Source organism: Bubalus kerabau, chromosome 9 (assembly GCF_029407905.1).
Source record: "Bubalus kerabau isolate K-KA32 ecotype Philippines breed swamp buffalo chromosome 9, PCC_UOA_SB_1v2, whole genome shotgun sequence".
NCBI lineage: Eukaryota > Metazoa > Chordata > Mammalia > Artiodactyla > Bovidae > Bubalus > Bubalus kerabau.
In genome coordinates, this window is record NC_073632.1 from 26,712,593 (window position 1) to 26,731,708 (window position 19,116).

General features: G+C 39.9%; 1 long non-coding RNA gene across 9 annotated transcripts in view; it reads left to right on the forward strand.

The window, feature by feature from the left end:
- The first annotated feature begins 944 nt into the window (after positions 1 to 944).
- The window catches only part of LOC129619652 (uncharacterized), a 144,026-nt gene continuing 125,854 nt past the window's right edge, over positions 945 to 19,116 (forward strand). For 2 of the 9 annotated variants that reach the window (XR_008698009.1, XR_008698008.1), the window contains exon 1: positions 965 to 2,085. This is a non-coding gene — a long non-coding RNA (uncharacterized LOC129619652). Of the gene's footprint in view, positions 2,086 to 19,116 lie in introns of all 9 variants that reach the window. The other 7 variants (XR_008698011.1, XR_008698013.1, XR_008698014.1 and 4 more) reach the window with 7 other exon arrangements.

The following is a 19,116-nucleotide window of genomic DNA, read 5'->3' on the forward strand; positions in this document are numbered from 1 at the left end:
CTTGCCTCTCCCCACTTTCAGAAGCAGACTTCTGTTCATAAATTCCTCCTATCTACTAATTCTAGTGCTGCTGAGGAGAAATCCTCAGTATTTATTGTGTGTGTGTGCGCATGCGTGCGAAAAAGACAGTGTGCATGGGTGCTCAGTCCCTTAGTCGTGTCTGACTCATTGTGACCCCATGGACTGTAGCCCACCAGGTTCCTCTGTCCATGGAATTTTCTAGGCAGAATACTGGAGTGGTTTGCCATGCCCTCCTCCAGGGGATCTTCCTCACCCATCAATCGAACCCGTGTCCCTTGCATCTCCTGCATTGGCAGGCGGATTCTTTACCACTGCACCACCTGGGAAGCCCATTTATAGGGTAAGCGAATGCAATGCGTTCAGTGAAAAGAACACAGGCAGAACATCTGCACAAGTGGATAGCAAAGTAGTCAACTGGAGTAAAGAAATGAAACTCAACCGGTGGTGAGTTTTGAGTGTCAGGACTGGTAAAAAGTTCCCATTCCCTGGTTCACTGTGGTTTTGCTGATGCAGCCACAGAATCTCTCCCAAGGCAGAACTGCAGGTGGAAGCCAGAACACGTACTAATGATTCTCTTTAGTGCCAAACTGCATTTTGAGAGACTTGCCGATTGCTATTGCTAAAACCTCCATCTAGATCCTTCTCCCTTAATTCAGTGCCACTTAATATGATTCTAATTGGCAATGTGAGGCTTTTTTTTTTTTAAGGAATAAAATAAAGACAAAAGGCAATCATGGTGTTAGCAAGAAATATTCAATATAATGTACTTTGAGTTGTTTCAACATTACAACTTAACTAAATTGACCTTGGTTATTAGACCAGTTGAATAGAGATGTATTACTCTAATTTAACAAAGGAATGAAAGAATCATTAAAACATAAAATTTATGCATGCACCCAGCTAACTACCTCTCTGTAGTTAAATGTAATTGCAGTTTTCCAGCAGAAGAATTTGTGGAGGATGAAAGTGCAAAGGAATAAAAGCTTGGGAAAGTAGCTCCAAATGGATAGAAAATATAAAGTCAATTATCTCAATGCCAAAAAATCTGTGTCTTATGAAAACTGGAGATCTGCTGAACTTGAGAAGTGTTTACTTCGTGTTTCTCAGACATGTTCTCAGTGTCAGTGGAAGAATAACACGTAAAGAAGAATTGTATCACATGTGTCTTGTAATATTGAGCTGGGAAGTGTTTAAAGAGTTCATTTGGTCCAACCCTCTGTGTCCAATCAGATGGCTACTCCAAAAACTACAGGTACTGCTTGACATCAGTGGTTCCCATCTACTTTCACCAGCTCTTTCTTTTATGTCATCAGCAATGCTCTAACATTTTCCCAACAGCTATTAATTTAGCTTTACATGTATTAAAAAAAAATGGTTGATTTAAAGGGGGATTCGTTTGAATTAGAAGCACTGAAAAAAAAAAGAAAATTGCAAAAGAAAATCCTAGTGGTGTTCATTCAGCCACCATCCAGAGGAGGAGTGTTGTTTACCAGACCTAATATATTCAGATCACATTGGGCATGGCGTATCTATTCTGAGATCTATGTATCAGGAAGACTTAGCTTGCATACATTAAACTTGAAATTCAATTGGCCGCTGATTTAACACTCATCAGAAAATTTCTTTGATCATTTGGACTTCCATGAAGCTCTGCTTACAAGGAGAAAGTAACTTTGCGTTGGACAGACCATAAAACACATGATCAGAGTCATATCTAATGTTTTATTCTGAGAGATCACAGCCTCTAGAAATTCTTGTGCGTAGGAAAAGGGTGAAGCCACTTCGGTTCTCTAATTGCAAGTGATGGCCCTAAGGAGCTGCACCTGGGCCACGCATGCGCAGACATAGCCGGGAGCCAGATAACGAAACTACCCGGAGAGGATTCAGTCTCTTTGAGAGGGCATGCCTCTGAGATGCTTCTGGAGTGAGTGAGTCGTCAGCGTTGTTGGCGAATCCTATGGGTGAGGAGCCATGCTTCCAGCAACTTTGGAGGCTTTTCAGTCTTAGAAGCCCTTTCACAATTGAGATTCTCCATTTTTAAAGCCCCAGAGGCAATCTGCAAAGGTAAGGATCCTCATTAATTTATGATGTGTATTGTATATCTGCAAGAGACCTAGATTCTATGCATTGTTTCAGATTTGAGATTTTACACTTTTGTGTCTTATTAATGGCAGGGGAGGGGATGTTTGTTGGAGGAATGTTTGCCGTTAATGAAGGTGGATTGGCTGGGAATTTCTAAGTGGATCTGATTGAATTCTCTGATGAATAGGTGATGTTTCACCTCTACACCTATAGTTCTCCCACTAAGACATGTGCTTTCTGTTTGGACATATGGCCACACTCAGGATTTTTCTGGTTTTTACTTACTTGTATTTATATCCTGGTGGAGTTAATTATCTCCAGGGAATACTTGTGGTGTGTTCAATGGAGAGCTAGAGAGTGGCTCTGGAGATAATGTGTTTAATTAAACTAAAAATTCTCCAGCACCTGTCTATGGAAGCTGGTGCTGCAGAATGCTTGTTCCTGAAACAAATCAGGGATACATTTCAATCTATCTCCACCAGAGCCTGTACATTACGGTTATTTCTTTTCGGAGTACTGTACTGGGGTCGATGTGGGTGGAAAGGTAGAGGGAAGACCAAGAAGGAAAAAAAAGAACACACAAATCTGAATAATATATTCACGTCTATAATATGTAAAACTTAAGATGTGCCGGAAATGGCCGATAAATTGACAGATTTTTCAAATGCCTCTTCTGCATGTAACAGCTGTATGTTCTTAATACATTTTTTGTTCATGCAAAGAACTATAGTGATAGATATCTTGATCTCACGCTTGCAACTGGAAATAAATTCTACATGTTCATATTGTATCCTTTGAAACTATAATCGTTTGGGTCTAATGGATGCTATGGTGTGCTGCTCCAATGCTGACATTCAGTTCCGTTCAGTCGCTCAGTCGTGTCCGACTCTTTGCGACCCCATGAATCGCAGCACGCCAGGCCTCCCTGTCCATCACCCACTCCCGGAGTTCACTGAGACTCATGTCCATCAAGTCAGTGATGCCATCCAGCCATCTCATCCTCTGTCATCCCCTTCTCCTCCTGGCCCCAATCCCTCCCAGCATCACAGTCTTTTCCAATGAGTCAACTCTTCGCATGAGGTGGCCAAAGTACTGGAGTTTCAGCTTTAGCATCATTCCCTCCAAAGAAATCCCAGGGCTGATCTCCTTCAGAATGGACTGGTTGGATCTCCTTGCACTCCAAGGGACTCGCAAGAGTCTTCTCCAACACCACAGTTCAAAAGCATCAATTCTTCGGTGCTCAGCCTTCTTCACAGTCCAACTCTCACATCCATACATGACCACAGGAAAAACCATAGCCTTGACTAGACGGACCTTTGTTGGCAAAGTAATGTCTCTGCTTTTGAATATGCGATCTAGGTTGGTCATAACTTTCCTTCCAAGGAGTAAGCGTCTTTTAATTTCATGGCTGCAATTACGTGGTACCTATTCCCCCGTGCGTCCTGCATGTTGGGATGCTGATGGCTCACAGCTGAGTTTCTCATGACTGGTTCACCTCTGTTGTAACTGAATTGCAGTTCAACCTCTCTCCCTGTCTCAGTGCCTGCCTCTCACTTTCTTAAAGATGTTGTTCCTCAAAGCACTCCCTCCAAAACGTTTGGCATGCATTTTTCCTTCTTTGTTTTTACTAGCTTTTATTTTTTGAGAAGTAGGTTCGCAGCAAAATTTAGCTGAGAGTAATGTAGAGATTTCCCATATGACCTTGTGCTGCATGCACACCTCCCCCATTATCAACACCCACCCATCCCCACCAGAATGGTTCCTTCATTATAATCCATAAACCTACGCTTACTCATTTTTAATCATGCATAGTCCATAGTTTACATTAGGGTTCACTGTTGGTGCTGTTCACTCGGGCTTTGGACAAACATTTACAGGCTTATCAGGTTTTATTGCATTTTGCTGTGTTGTGCTTCACAAATGCTGCATATTCTACAAATTGAAATTTTGTGGCAATGATGCAACAAGTAGGTCTAATTTTTTTGCGCCATTTTCCCAACAGCATTTGCTCACTTTGTGTCTGTTACATTTTTGTAATGCTCGAAATACCTCAAACTTTCTCACCATTATTATAATTGTTATGGTAATCTGTGATAGTTGATGTTACTACTACAACTCTCTAAAGGCCCAGATCATGGGTAGCATTTTTCAGCAACAAAGCATTTTTCCATATTTCCACTGCAGAGTCTACCTGGGGAACCTGACCTAAGACAGCAGCAAGTTGCATTTGATCTGCTAATATTTTAGTTAAAATTATTTGTGTCTGCAATTTTAAGATGAGTCCAGCATTTAAAAAAAAATATGTTATCAGGCTTTGGAATTAAAATTAATCTGGTTTTAAAAAATGAATTAGAATTTTTTTCCTTGTTTCCATTGCCTGGAAATGCTTAAACAGCATTGGAGTCATCTGGTATTTAAAGATTAAACCCATCTGGTCTTTGTGCCTTTTTCCATGATAGATTCTTAATCACCAGCCCAACATCTTCTACAGTGATTGGCAATTTAAGTAATTTATATTTTGTTGGGAAATCATTCACTTCCTCTGTATCTTCAAATTTGTAGCCGTAGAATTGCAAGCAGTGATGTATTATAATTCTTTTAATCACGCCTGTATCTGTGGTTAGTCTCCTCATCTTTAATCCTGCATATTTTCCCCAGATTCCTCTCGTGTGTGCTCACCACGTGCATGCTGTCCTTTAATCAGATTCACAGAGTGTTTATCTGCTTTATTGGTCATAAGTATTTTAACTTTTGGATTTGTTTATCCTTTCTGCTTTATTTTGGCTTGTCTTTGTTTTCTAGCTTACTAATCTTAACTTTTATTGTATTGAATCTTTCTTAGTTTCTTTGCCTCCTAGTCTTCCCTTTTTGGCCTTTATAATAATAATCTTCTTCAGTTCATGTGATGAGTTGTTTAACAGGGAAACTGGCTTGCTTTAGCTCCAAAAAAATGTGTGTAGGTATGGGTATGTGTGTGCAAGCTTCGTTTGACTCTCTTGAATGTCTTTCCCACATCTTTTCTCTTGCAGCAGTTCTGTGGCATCAGGAAACGTGTGTTTGTCCTGACTGACCTTCCTCTTTCTGGCTACTAGGCCCTAAGCTGGGCCTAGTCAGCTTTTGCTTTTACTGGGCTGGTTGATGAGACACTCTGCATTATGGCAGTGTGCAGGTGGTGGTGGTGGCAGTCCGCATGGGCTGGTGATGCCATGGCCAGCGGTTGCCAGTCTCCAGTCACCTACCAAAAGACACCTCCAGGCGCCCCATTTTTTCTTACCTCCAGTCTCAGCAGCGGGAGGGCATAACAGACCCATTCAACACTTGCGTGGCTTATTTAGGGGTCAGTATCTGACACCTTAATGTGGGGCAAATTTGGGAAAACAAGGTTTTTCCAAAATTTCTGCTCCGATTCTAGTCCAGGGCAGTCTGATGCAAGCCTGATATTCTTGTCCAGCCCCAGGGGGAGCCTCCCTTGGATGCCCTTAGGGACCAAGGCCATGCTGACACCAGCTCTGCATTGGTCTAAGCCCATGGTCAAAATAGGCTTGTAGCCTGGGGTTGGGAGTAGACAAGTGGGAGCTGTAATCATTTCCTAGAATCTTAGTATAGAAGACCTGCTATAAAGCACAGGGAGCTCAGCTCAGAATTCTCTGACTTAGATGGGTGGGGTCAGAAAGAGGGGGCAATGGGAGAGAGGGTCAAGAGGGAGGGGATATATATATAAGTACAGGTGATTCACTTTGTTGTACAGCAGAAGCTTAACATTGTAAAGCAATTATATTCCAATAAAATTATTACATTGCACAACTAAAACAACAACAAAAAAGGCATATATTATAGCAGGGTAAAACAGAAATGTTACTCTGCTAATCCCTCCATTTTTTAGGCAGTAGCTTAGTGATTTTATCTACTTTTGTATGAACCCCTCTATGACATATGCCAATGATGTTCTATTTTCTTGGACTATCAGTGACCCCAGAGAAAACTGGTCTGATAGCCCACCATTTCCAATCACGACGGTTTAACTACTTTACATGAAATTCATCATTTTTGGTAGTTGGCCTACCACACTTAATTGGTTTCTATAAAATAACTTGAAATCACTGATCATTATGTTTAATTACCTAGAATAATAGTTTACATACAGTTCATTTTGGAAGTTTCTCCAAGAAGTTAAATTGCTCAAAAATAGACATGACATATACCGTAGAGATCTATAGATATAGATAAGTATCTGGTAACCCTAATGTGTACATTAGGATTGCCAGATTCAGCCCAAAGCAGCAACAGCAACCAAGACATTCTGTGAAAATTGAATTTCAGATAAACAGTAAATTAAAATTTTAGTATAAGTATGTTCCAGGCAGTAAAAATACTTATACTAAAATTTAATTCATTGTTTATCTAAAATTTACATTGTGACAGAAGCCCTGTATTTTATGTTAACCCCAAAATATTATATGTGCAAATATAGATTGTGTGTTTGAGAGAGAGAGAGATGAAGACTGCAAATTGGTTATTCTTGCCTTGAAAATTTTCACTGCTAAAATCACCGAGGCCGTGCACAGAGTTGGACAGGACTGAAGCGACTTAGCAACAGCAACAGCAACAAATGCTTTTTGGTAGAAACTGTAAACTATGCTGTGGATAAACCACATGAAGGTGTGTGAAGGAAACTTACAAGACTCAAAATAGCCTGGAGTTAAAACTCCCCTCCAGGTCCTCCCCACCATTCTATGCAAAACAAAGAACTCTCACCCATAGAAAAAAATGGACATTAAGATTGATTACACCGAGCTCCCAACTGGTCCAGCCTCTGGCCCATCTCCAGAATTCCTTGCCTCAGCCATTTAAGAGAGAACCACTCCGAAACAACCTTGGAGAACAGACCCCCTTAAGACAGTAGATTTCCACATATATGTCTATATATACTTATTCTTTTCTTGGGTTAGTGCAGCAGCTCACTAATCTCACTGCTGCCCCTTCTCGCCTCATTAAAGGTGATCTGTTCTGTAAAGTGCAGGTCTGGTTCTTTTTCCAAACCTCGCCTTCTCTAACTCCCTTACCCTACAGTGTGGATCTCTCTTGCTCACTGATTTATCTTTGTAATTTATCATAATACTTGACACAAACTATTTTCAGTGAATGTATTCTTTAGTTTTTTCTGGATCCTAGAGCCCAGATGGTAGCTCAAATATAAGCAATAATATACACTTTCTACTAAAATGAGACAATTTAAACTTAACCCAAGTATCTATCCATCATTTTTATCTGTTTGGCAATTGACATTTCATCATGAGGACAATTTGCTAAGAGTTTCAAAACTACTATTCTAGAAGTTGGAACTTGCTCATCCGTTTTTTGTTTTTTTTTTTTGAAAAAAGTGAAAGTGTAATCGATTAGTTGTGTCTCTTTTCCACCCATAGCCTGGAAAATTCCATGGACGGAGGAGCCTGGTAGGCTGCAGTCCAGGGGGTCACTAAGAGTCGGGCACGACTGAGTGACTTCACTTTCACTTTTCACTTTCATGCATTGGAGAAGGAAATGGCAACCCACTCCAGTGTTCTTGCCTGGAGAATCCCAGGGACGGGGGAGCCTGGTGGGCTGCCGTCTATGGTGTCGCACAGAGTCGGATACAACTGAAGCGACTTAGCAGCAGCAGCAGCAAGACTATAGCCTGCCAGGCTCCTCTGTTCATGGAATTCTCTAGGCAAGAATGCTGGAGTGGATCACCATTCCCATCTCCAGAGTTTGTTTTTTGGTGCAGACCATTATTTTCTGAGGACACTGTGTTGGAGATTGAATTTATCCTGTGTAGGCCTCTTATCTTGCATAAAGTAATATATACAAACTGCATTCCAGGTGCTTGCATTTAACGTTCAGCTGTTTAATGCTTATCCTACATATTGTTGTAAGAAATAATATTTGTTGAGCAATTCCTCAGGGATGAGGAGTTTACTGACTCTTTTAGGTGTCAGAAATTCTCTTTGGAACAAGTCATTGTTAACCCTTGGATCTTTCTCTTTTAACTCCTTAATTTTGCCTTTCCTGAATTATACTTTGGTATCATGCTATAGGCCAGCATCAGAAAATAAAGTGGGGAAAATTAATATTTTAGATTTATTTATTAAAAATTGATTTTTATTTCTGGCATATACAAAGGGACTATCATTCATTTATTGAAAACTTATTTTAAGCTATACTATCATAGAGGCAATCCAGTTCTGTAAGTTTTGACAAATAGAGTATGTGACATTCCCACAGTGATCAAAATACAGAACAGTTCCCCCACTCTGCAACAGTGAAAAGACCTCAGTTCTTATCTTCTTGGAGGAAAGAATTCCACAAAGAGTCCAAGACTGTGAAGCAGGACCAGAGTTATTGGATACACAGTCTGTGTGGGAGCACACTTAGGGAAAAAGTGAAAGGTACACATTCTGAGAAGAGTGTGGGAATCCTTGCAAGTGAGGGGCATACAATACAGGCAGCGCGGATTGTAATATGGGGTTAATCTTCTGTGGTTTAGATGAGGGTAATAGCTCCAGTCATTCCCAGGCCTACCTATTTCCTACCTCCCATCCATGCACCCCCCCACCCCCCCTTTCATGGTCAGTTTCTTGCTCATATGTTACAAAGTATCTGTTTTAGATGTCTTCCTCCACCTTATGGCCTCATGAAGTGCAAAACAAGGAGGTGGCTTTTCCTTCTTTCTAAGACTCTTGAGAGTCCCTTGGACTGCAAGGAGGTCCAACCAGTCCATTCTGAAGGAGATCAGTCCTGGGATTTCTTTGGAAGGAATGATGCTAAAGCTGAAACTCCAGTACTTTGGCCACCTCATGCGAAGAGTTGACTCATTGGAAAAGACTCTGGTGCTGTGAGGGATTGGGGGCAAGAGGAGAAGGGGACGACAGAGGATGAGATGGCTGGATGGCATCACTGACTCGATGGACGTGAGTCTCAGTGAACTTCGGGAGTTGGTGATGGACAGGGAGGCCTGGCCTGCTGTGATTCATGGGGTTGCAAAGAGTCGGACACGACTGAGAGACTGATCTGATCTGAGTATCTACGCATAAGGAGTCTGTCCTTGGGCCCAACCGGTCTTGCCTCAAGTCCTTCCCCATAACTCCACCCCAGGCAGCTGCTGACCTGATTTCTGTCACTATGAATTAGTGTGCATTTCCTAGAGTGTTATACAAATGGATTCATAATATGTGCTCTTTCAGTCTGAAAGCTTTAGCTCAGTATAATTCTCTTAGAACTTAAGTTTTTGCATGTATCAATAGCTCATTCTTTTTTTTTTTTTTTCAATTGCTGAACAGTTTTCCATTGTATAGGACAATTTGTTTACTCATCTGTGGATGGACATTTGAATTGCTTGCAGTTCAAGGTTATTATGAATAAAGCTGATGTGAACACTTCAGTATAAGTCTTTGTATGGATGTATGCTTTTACTTCTTTTGGAAAAATATCCAAGAATGGAAAGGCCGAATCATATGGTAGATGTATTCTTAACTTTTTAAGAAATTGACCAACCATTCCCAGAGTGGTTGTACCATTTTGCATTCCTACCAGTCCTTTGCTCCATATCCTCACTATGACTTGGCCTGGCCAGTCTTTAAATTCTAACCATTTTCATCAGTTTGCAATGGTATCACATTATGTTTTTAATTTCCCTAATATCTACTGGTGTTGAGCAAATTTTCACAAACTAATTTATCATCTTCTTTGGTGATGTGTCTGTTCCAATCTTTTTTAAGGCATCCTTTTAAATTGAGTTGTTGTTGAGTTTTGAGAATTCTTGATACATCCTGTACTTTACCAGATTACATAATTTACAAATACTCTCAGTCTGTCTTGTCTTCTTCATTCTTTTAACAGTGTCTTTTGAAGAGCAGGAAAATTTTAATTTTGATGATTTGTTCTTTTATGAATTGTGCTTTTGATCATTTAGGTCTATAATCCATTTTGAGTTAATTTTTTTGTATGATGTGAGGGATCAATCAAAGTTCATTTTCCTGCATAGGTTTTATCACGACTTACTGAAAAGACTATGCTTTCTCTACTCAGTCACCTTTATACCTTTGTCAAAAATCAGTTGTCCATATATATGTGGGTTTATTTCTGGATTCTGTATCCAGTTCCGGTGTCTGTGTCTATTTTGACAGCATGCTGTCTCAATTACCATAGCTTGATAATGAGATGACATCAGATAGTGGTTGTCCTTCAACTTGGCTGTTTTTTTTTAACACTTTGTCTTGGCTGTTCGGGTCCTTTGCGTTTCCACAGAAATTTTAGAATCAGCTTGTCTATGTCTTTAAAAATCCAGCTAAGATTTTGATCAGGTCTGCATTAATTCTACAGATCACTTTGCAAAATGAGTATTAAATTATTGATGATAACTGTGGCAATAGTGCCTGTCTAATGGAGGCCCAATAATTCTATTAAAATCTGAAGATCACTGCTATCATTGAGGGCGTAAATGTATCCAAATATCTGATGCTAACCAAAAAATGTAAAGACTGACTCTCTTGCCTTTTTTCAGTCAAAAGAACACACCATTGAATATAAAAAATCATTAGCCTACCTGACTATTATCCTACCTCCACACAAGTGTATTAGAAACTTGGATTTCGGATTCATTTGGAGGAAGATTGACATTTGTTGAACACGGGGGAATCGTAATTCCCAAGTGAGAACAGTATAGGAAAATACACAAAGTTGGGAGAGGGAAATGCTAAAAAAAAGAATGGTAAGAAATTTGATGTGGGTAAGTTGGCTCATTGATTGGTAAAGAATTCACCTGCCAATGCAGGAAACACGGCTTTGATCCCGTTTTTGTTTTGTTTTGTTTTCTTTTTTAGTCACAGACTTTGCTTTGAATTACTACCACTAGAAGGCAATGGCACCCCACTCCAGTACTCTTGCCTGGAAAATCCCATGGACAGAGGAGCCTGGTGGGCTGCAGTCCATGGGGTCTCTAAGAATCGGACACGACTGAGCGACTTCCCTTTCACTTTTCGCTTTCATGCATTGGAGAAGGAAATGGCAACCCACTCCAGGGTTCTTGCCTGGAGAATCCCAGGGACGGGGGAGCCTGGTGGGCTGCCGTCTATGGGGTCGCACAGAGTTGGACACGACTGAAGTGACTTAGCAGCAGCAGCAGCAGCAATCATCATTTGGGCTTCCCTGTTAGCTCAGCTGGTAAAGAATCTGCCTGCAATGTGGGAGACCTGGGTTTCATTCCTGAGTTGGGAAGATCCCCTGGACAAGCACATGGCAATCCACTCCAGTATTCCTGCCTGGAGGGCTACAGTCCATTGGGTGCCAAAGAGTTGGACACCACTGAGCAACTAAGTGCACACACATAGGCACACAGTTGTCTGATCAGTAGACTTGGGTGTAGTCTAGCTGATATATTAATTCAATCAAAGTGCCAAGAGTGGAACGAGCATATATCTCTTAATCTGAATTTTCTGCTTCACTCTGCGTTAGTGGTCCTCTCCTCCAGTGTTACAAGGATCCGGCAGGGAATTGAAATGAGGCTGCCTTGGCGAATCCACGCATGCGCGTAACCTGAGCGATGGAGGAGGCAGCTGCCACTCAGCCGCCGCAGACCTGGGATGTGGCTCCCTGTTGCTAGTCTTCGACATTTTCAAGGGACTTGCATGTCTGATTTTTATGTGTAATCTTTTGCTATTTAAATGTTGGTTCAGTTAGAACAAAAACAAAAAACAACCACAGTGTTTGGGTTGAATGCAAGATTTCTGGGGCTGCCAGTTTGCTGTCTCAGCTCTCCATGCCGCCCACTTCCATGCGGACTTCGCTGTGGCAGTTGGCCTCTTGAGAAATCCTTGGACTGTGGATGTGATAACATCAGCATATTCACTTATTCATGCCGAGGGGTGAGTTCAGAACCGGGGCTGGCTGCAAATAAGACACGAAGATTTTAAAAGTGCAATTCTAATAAACTAAACACAGGGAAGCGCCTTCAGCGCTACACTGACCTGAAAGGTACCTAGCCTAGCGCTGATTCTGGGGGGCTTTTTCGCCGTTCACTGTGGAGAAGAAGAGGATGTAACAAATATTTCTATGTTTATTTGGTGTGTGAAGCCAAATACGCAAATGCTGAGTGCATTTAAAAAAATCAAAATCAGCAATTCAATTATTTTTCTTTATTAGAGCAGTCGGGAGTGAGCTTGTTAAGATGGATCTGCTTTGTTGTAGCTTGCTCTGCTGGCAATGTCTAAATGAATTAAATGAGTCAGAGTCAAAGAAATCTCGCAGGCGGCTTTAATCTCCTGTCAGAAAGAATAGCTAGCTGAGTCGAACATCAGTAGTTTTTTTTTCTTGGCTCATTTAGAAGCTCGTGTTCTTAACTCCCTCTCTGTGGACTTACATTTTAATCTTAAAATTATACTCCTAATATATTCTTAAGATTGGGCATCTGAGTGTCCATTCTTTTAAGTTAGTGATTTGTTGATATTTAAAAACAACCACATGCAAATACCGTCTCTCCTCTGAAATGCCTAAGAGAAAATTTCTTTATTACTCAATTCAGTATCAGAACCTACTACGGTTTGTTTTCCATTTTGGTAAGACCAGCAAGTCCCCAAATTTCCTTTTTGAGATTTTTCTTACTTCTAGTACACATATTAGAAAAGTGTATGTAATATGTCACAATAAGAGTCTCTGCTGAGGTCAAGTATTTGGGGGATGCAGTTCTCTTGTGCATTCTGTAAAACTCTTAACATATGCAGTGGCTGTGAAATTGATGTCAGGAGGCAATCCAGAAGTGATGTTGGCCTTTTCTCTGCAGAGGAGACCTTTGAGCTCTTGGTCATTTGCGCTACTGTTTTGGTCAGTTCCTCTTTTAAGAATTGACTGGTAGAATAAGCTCCACTGGGCAGGAAGTGAAGCTTTTTTTCTGTTAAGAAAAAAAATGCTTTTCTACGAGGATGGGTCTTTCCAAAAGTTAAAAAAAAAAAAAGTCAGCAGGTAGTAGGTGTTTAGTAGATTGAAGACTATATCATTAAAGAAACAGCAATTACCAACTCGAGTCTGAGAACCCAAAGTGCTGCTGAGGAAAGCTAAGATATTCAGTCTCATTGTAAGGGCACCTTTGTTCTTAGAATGTAACAAGTTGGGCATCATGGGCTTTGACGTTGGTGGATTATTAATTACACACGGAAACTTCAGCTACGTGTAAAGCAATGCCATGTTTTCTGGGAAATATCATAACCCCATCAGTAGGGACCATTTACTGACTTCTCATGTGATTCATGAAGGTGTCTGTAACAGATTTCCAGTTTTTTTGTTAAGATTGTCCTCTCTTCCTGAGTCCTCCACTTTCATCAGGTATTTTCTAGGTTGATGCATATTCCTTAGCATAGTTGTAGATTTCCATATTTTGGTAGCCATGTTCTGCTGCTGCTGCTAAGTCGCTTCAGTTGTGTCTGACTTTGTGCCACCCCACAGACGGCAGCCAACCAGGCTCCCCCGTCCCCAGTATTCTCCAGCCAGGAACACTGGAGTGGGCTGCCATTTTCTTCTCCAATGCATGAAAGTGAAAAGTGAAAGTGAAGTCGCTCAGTCGTGTCCGACTCTTTGAGACCCCATGGACTGCAGCCTACCAGGCTCCTCCGCCCATGGGATTTTCCAAGCAAGAGTACAATGTTCTATTTCCCCTGCAAATGGGGATACCCAGACTTTCCATGCTGGAAAAAAGTAGAGCAAATTGAATCAACCTACTTGTGTTTAGTTTTATTTTGACCACAAAAAGTATAGAGAAAACTCATGAACCTACCAACTTCCTTGAGAAATTCAACATAGATCAGAGCTCCTATAAATCTCTCCTTTATTTCATTTCCCTCTTTCTCTCCTCAGAGATGACCATTGTTCTGGTTTTTTCTTTTTAATGCAATACTGTTTATGGTCTCCCCTCAAACATTTATTATTTTAAATATTTTTATACCAAATTAAAATGGTATCATATTTATATATCCTTCTGAAAGACTTACATCTATGATACTATAATTATTTCTCCTTCAAAGATAAACTTTTCCTGTATATCTAAAAATCTTTGTGGGGATTTTTAAAAATATCTACAATCATTTTTACTAAATATAGAGAAAGTATTGAAATGCTTGGATGCTCAGAATAAATTTAGTCTTTATGTCTCAGCACCACTTAGTTAAACCACTTGTCATTTCTGATTCGTCTATCATTTAATAGTCTCTATTCTTTTATGGTTTGCAGTTCTTTTTTTTTTTTCATAAGTTATTCAATTTAGGCTAAAAAAAAACCACCTTACCTATTTTACCCAATATGCTTGTCCTTATAACCAGCAATGTCAGTTCTTAACCAGTTAAATAATCATATATATGTTCAAGTAGAAGTGTCCAAGACTATTTGCTGTATCAGTGTTATAATACTAAAACTAATACTTGAGGTTACATAGAGTTCAAACTATGTAGCAATTAAAAGTAATGAGGTAGATATATATTTACTGATCATAGTTAAAGAGGTAAATCTCTAAGATATATTATTTTTTAAAAAAGCAGTTGCAAAGCAAACACTATGATGCCATTTGTTTTAAAACTGTTTCTATGTGATCTTATATAGCTTTACAAATATATAGAAAAAGTTTTGCAGACTTCCTTGGTGGTCCAGTGGCTAAGACTCTTGCCCTCCCAATGCAGGGGAACTGGGTTTGATCCCTGGTCGGGGAACTAGATCCCACATGCCACAACAAAGGTCTTGCATGCCACAACTAAGACCCAGCACAGTCAAATAAGTAAATAAAAATATTAAAAAAAAATTTTGTAAGCAAACATCGAAAGCTGGTAACAATGATTATCTGCAGGATTGGAGAGTGGAAGGTGGAGGATTTTGTATTGCTAGTATTAGTTGGATTTTTACAATGAGAAATTCATGTTAGTTGATTAATTAAAATGTAAATATGATTTAAAGTATATAAAAAAGATCAGTATAACATTTTCAGAGCAGGCTAATAACACTGTGGCTTGATGTAAGAGATTAAAACTATCCCAGCAAATGATTAGCTTAAATGAGCTCAAGGAAAATAAACAAACTGAGGGACTGAACTCAATGTCTATCTAAACACCCACCCCAAATTCATTACATTTACAGAATGTAAGTATAGTCATATCAGCAAGCAAGGAGAGTCACCAGCAGATCCAAAATGGCAAAGCACACCCAGAAGAAAGAAATCAATGGAGTTGTATGGATTAGAGTTGAGGAAACCCAGAATACATGCATGGAAAAAACCCTGAGAACATAAAACAATATGTACTGAAACAGCAAAAAAAAAAAAAAAAATAGAATGAGCAAATACCAAGAACTGGACAGAGCCCTGGGGCAATAAAGAGGATAGTTTAGGGACTAACGAGGGGGGTCCAGTGGTTAAGACTCTGTTCTGCCAGTGCAGGGGTGTGTGTTTTCAGTCACTCAAGTTGTGTCTGACTCTTTGTAGCCCCATGGACTGTAGCCTGCCAGGCTTCTCTGTCCACAAAAATTTCCCAGGCAAGAATACTGGAATGGGTTGCCCATTTCCTTCTCAAGGGGATCTTCCCAGCCTAGGGATTGCACCCCCATCTCTGTATCTCCTGCATTTCAGGCAGACTCTTTACCTGCTGAGCCGTTGGCAAAACCCATGCCAATGCAGGTGGTACAGGTTCAATCTCTGGTCAGGGAACAAGATCCGACATGCTGTGCAGCATAGCCAAAAAATGAAAAAAAAAAAAAAAATTTTTTTAAGGGAAGTAAATAATTTAGTTAGAATAGCAATCACCAATTGAGGAAAACATTAATCTGAGGCTAAAATTCACAAAGTACCTTCCAAAGAATGTGATGCACCAGGGAGGAGATAGTTGTGGGAGGTACAGGTGTCAGAGAGACATGCAGTCACACCGAGGGAATAAGGCAGCCAACCCTTTCCAGGAGGGAGGACCACTGGAGACCTCCACCGCTAGAGAAAAGCCCTTCTTTTTTCAGCACCTGGGAAGCTCCATACACAGGCACCCAAAAAGAAGACTTCCCAGAGGACAGGCTACTCCCAGGTATAAGTCCTGTGGTCAATGCTGCCATTCAAGGAGAGAAAACCCGTGCCAGCTCTCAGATAATCAACTTGACTTTCAAATTCACACACACAAATGGGTGATGAAGGGATCATCAGATATCTGAGGATAGGCAGCCAAATGAAAGGAGATACCAATAGGAAGAAACAAGTGCAAATACAAAGCCCAGAAGAAACAAAGGATACAGAATTTAAAAAATTTCCAAGTGATATTCTCTTGGGGAGATAGTGCAAAGAAAAGCCAGCAAAAGGAAAAGGAGCAATTAGAGAATACGAAAGAATTTTAGGAGTTAAAAATGTAATTGCCCTGAGGATGCCCTGCGGTAGAACTAGGAGCAAACAGAACAAGAGGAAGATAACAGAGGAGTTGGGAAACAAGGTTCAGCCCAGGAGAGCAGTGAAGGGAGACCCTAGGAAACAGCTATGCAACCTGCCTGGTGAACAGTTGGTGCCCAGTGGAGCAGAAGTGTGGGTGGGTTAGAAGGGAGAGATTTGAGAGAATTGATGTTATGATAAAAGTATGAAAAAGGCATGATGTGATAAAGAGATATGGTGGAAAAAAAGTAAAATCTCTATAAAATTGAGATAAACATAGCTGGCTTATTTTTTGTTATTTTCCCAGAAGAGTTCACATTAGTCAGTTTTTTCCTAAATAAGAATAAATCCTTTCAACAAGAAAAAAACGTTGCTGAACAGGAAAAAAAGAAGAAAGGTGAACACCAAAGCCATAATCTAAATATTGAAAATAAGGCCCGACTTTAAGCAATTAAGGTGAGAAAAAAATTTCATGTGTCCTCGATGTTAAGATCACTATTATAACTGATTTAGGAGTCATGAGCTTGAAAGGAAGGATAATCCCATCACCATGCTTGGCCTACCATCTTACAATGTTTGGATGAACACTAAAATGAAGACCAGACAGACCCCTTTATAGATTTTCACCTTTTAGAGTCAGCCTATGGATGAAACATGGAAGGCTTGGTTGCGTTTCAGAAGACAATATCAATTTAACTATCTTAATTAGGTAAGAGAAAAAAACTTAAAGTGTACCTAACTGAAGTTTGGAGATTAGAGGGTGGGAAATGGAGGGAAGAGGTAAGTGTTAATATTCTGTCTTACACAGTATGGGATGAGGAAACATTGTTGAACTTGATTGCATTAAAATGACCATTAAAGCTAAAGATAACATTACAGATACAAGATTTTGGGAAAAGAAAGAAAAAAACAATACAGATAAGGATAATATCGCTGAACTAAACTCTTTCATTTCAAGACAAGAACTGGAGGTAAAAACATATTTAGCATCACAGAGTTAATGACCAGAAAATTGCAAAGAAATATTTCAAAGAGGGGAAGAGGACCCGTAGGTGGCGAATGATGCTTCTCCTGTACCATTTGATGTGGCATTGTGTTCACGCACTACTATTGTTGACAAAAAGAAAATTCTCCAGGGGGCAGAGCAACAAAGGGACATAAAATGTGAGAAAAAGTTTGAGAGATGAAAGACCAATATAGGCCTACTAGGATATTCAGAAGGAGACAATAAAGTAAATTGAAGGAAGGCTACTCACTAAGATAACTTTAAAATAGTTCTTATAACTTACAAGACACTGCTGCTGCTGCTAAGTCACTTCACTCGTGTCCGACTCTGTGTGACCCCATAGACGGCAGCCACCAGGCTCCCCCATCCCTGGGATTCTCCAGGCAAGAACACTGGAGTGGGTTGCCATTTCCTTCTCCAATGCAGGAAAGTGAAGTCGCTCAGTCGTGTCCGACTCTTAAAACCAAAGTCTATAGGCCAAATATGACCTACTTCCTGATTTTTTTTTTTAAATATTTTTATTAGTACGTAGCTATGTTCACTCATTTATGTTTTGTCTATAGCTATTTTCATACTACAACAGAATTGAGTGGTTGTGACAGAGACTGTGTTGTCCACAAACATACGCGCTGATTGGCTCTTTACAGAGAACGTACTGTGCTAGAGAAACATACATGAAAGTCTAAAAATCTATTTGCTTAACAAAAGACACTGCAAAACAAAAACAGTAACAACAACAAAGGTGGCACCAGTGATGAAACGTCTGCCCACCAATGCAGGAGACTAGAGATGCGGGTTTGATCCCTGCGTGAAGAAGATGCCCTGGAGGAGGAAATGGCAGCCCACTCCAGTATTCTTGCCTGGAGAATCCCACTGACAGAGAAGCCTGGTGGACTACAGTCCATGGGGTCACAAAGAGTTGGACATGACTAAAGCACATGCATATTATTATTATTATAGAAATTGTAAGACTGTAAGAATAAGCCAAAATGTATTATTAATAATAAATATGTATGGGTTAAATTTGGGTTAAATTCCTCTATTTAGATTGGAAAAAAATATCATGACATTTTATGAGATATTCACTTAGAATGATGTCCTGTAAAAACATGGAATATGATAAAATGGACAAGAATGTGCTATCAAACTGTGATCCCTAAAAGGCAATGCAGAGGATTCTGGGGAAATGGCCGAGTTGAAAGCACAAGGAATCTGTCTCCCCCTCTGGACACTGGTGGAATTACACTGATAGAATCTTTATGATACAACTATTTTAGAACTCTGGAGTTAATTGAAAGGGGTAAAAGATTTTATTTAACTCATTAATTAATAAGAGAAATGGCAAAATGTTATCACTGGTACAAGGGAAAATCCAAAGAGAAAACAAATTATATAGTCACATGAGGAATTGACAAACGGATACAAATTAGCAAAATTGGTCAATATCCATAGGGCAACAAAATTGCATTCTTCTAGATATTATTTGCATTTCCGTAAACAAGACTCATTTGTATTATTATCAGTTATCTAGTTTTCTACAATTTGCAGAATTGTTACATAGCTCAACAGAAAAGGCAATGGCACCCCACTCCAGTACTCT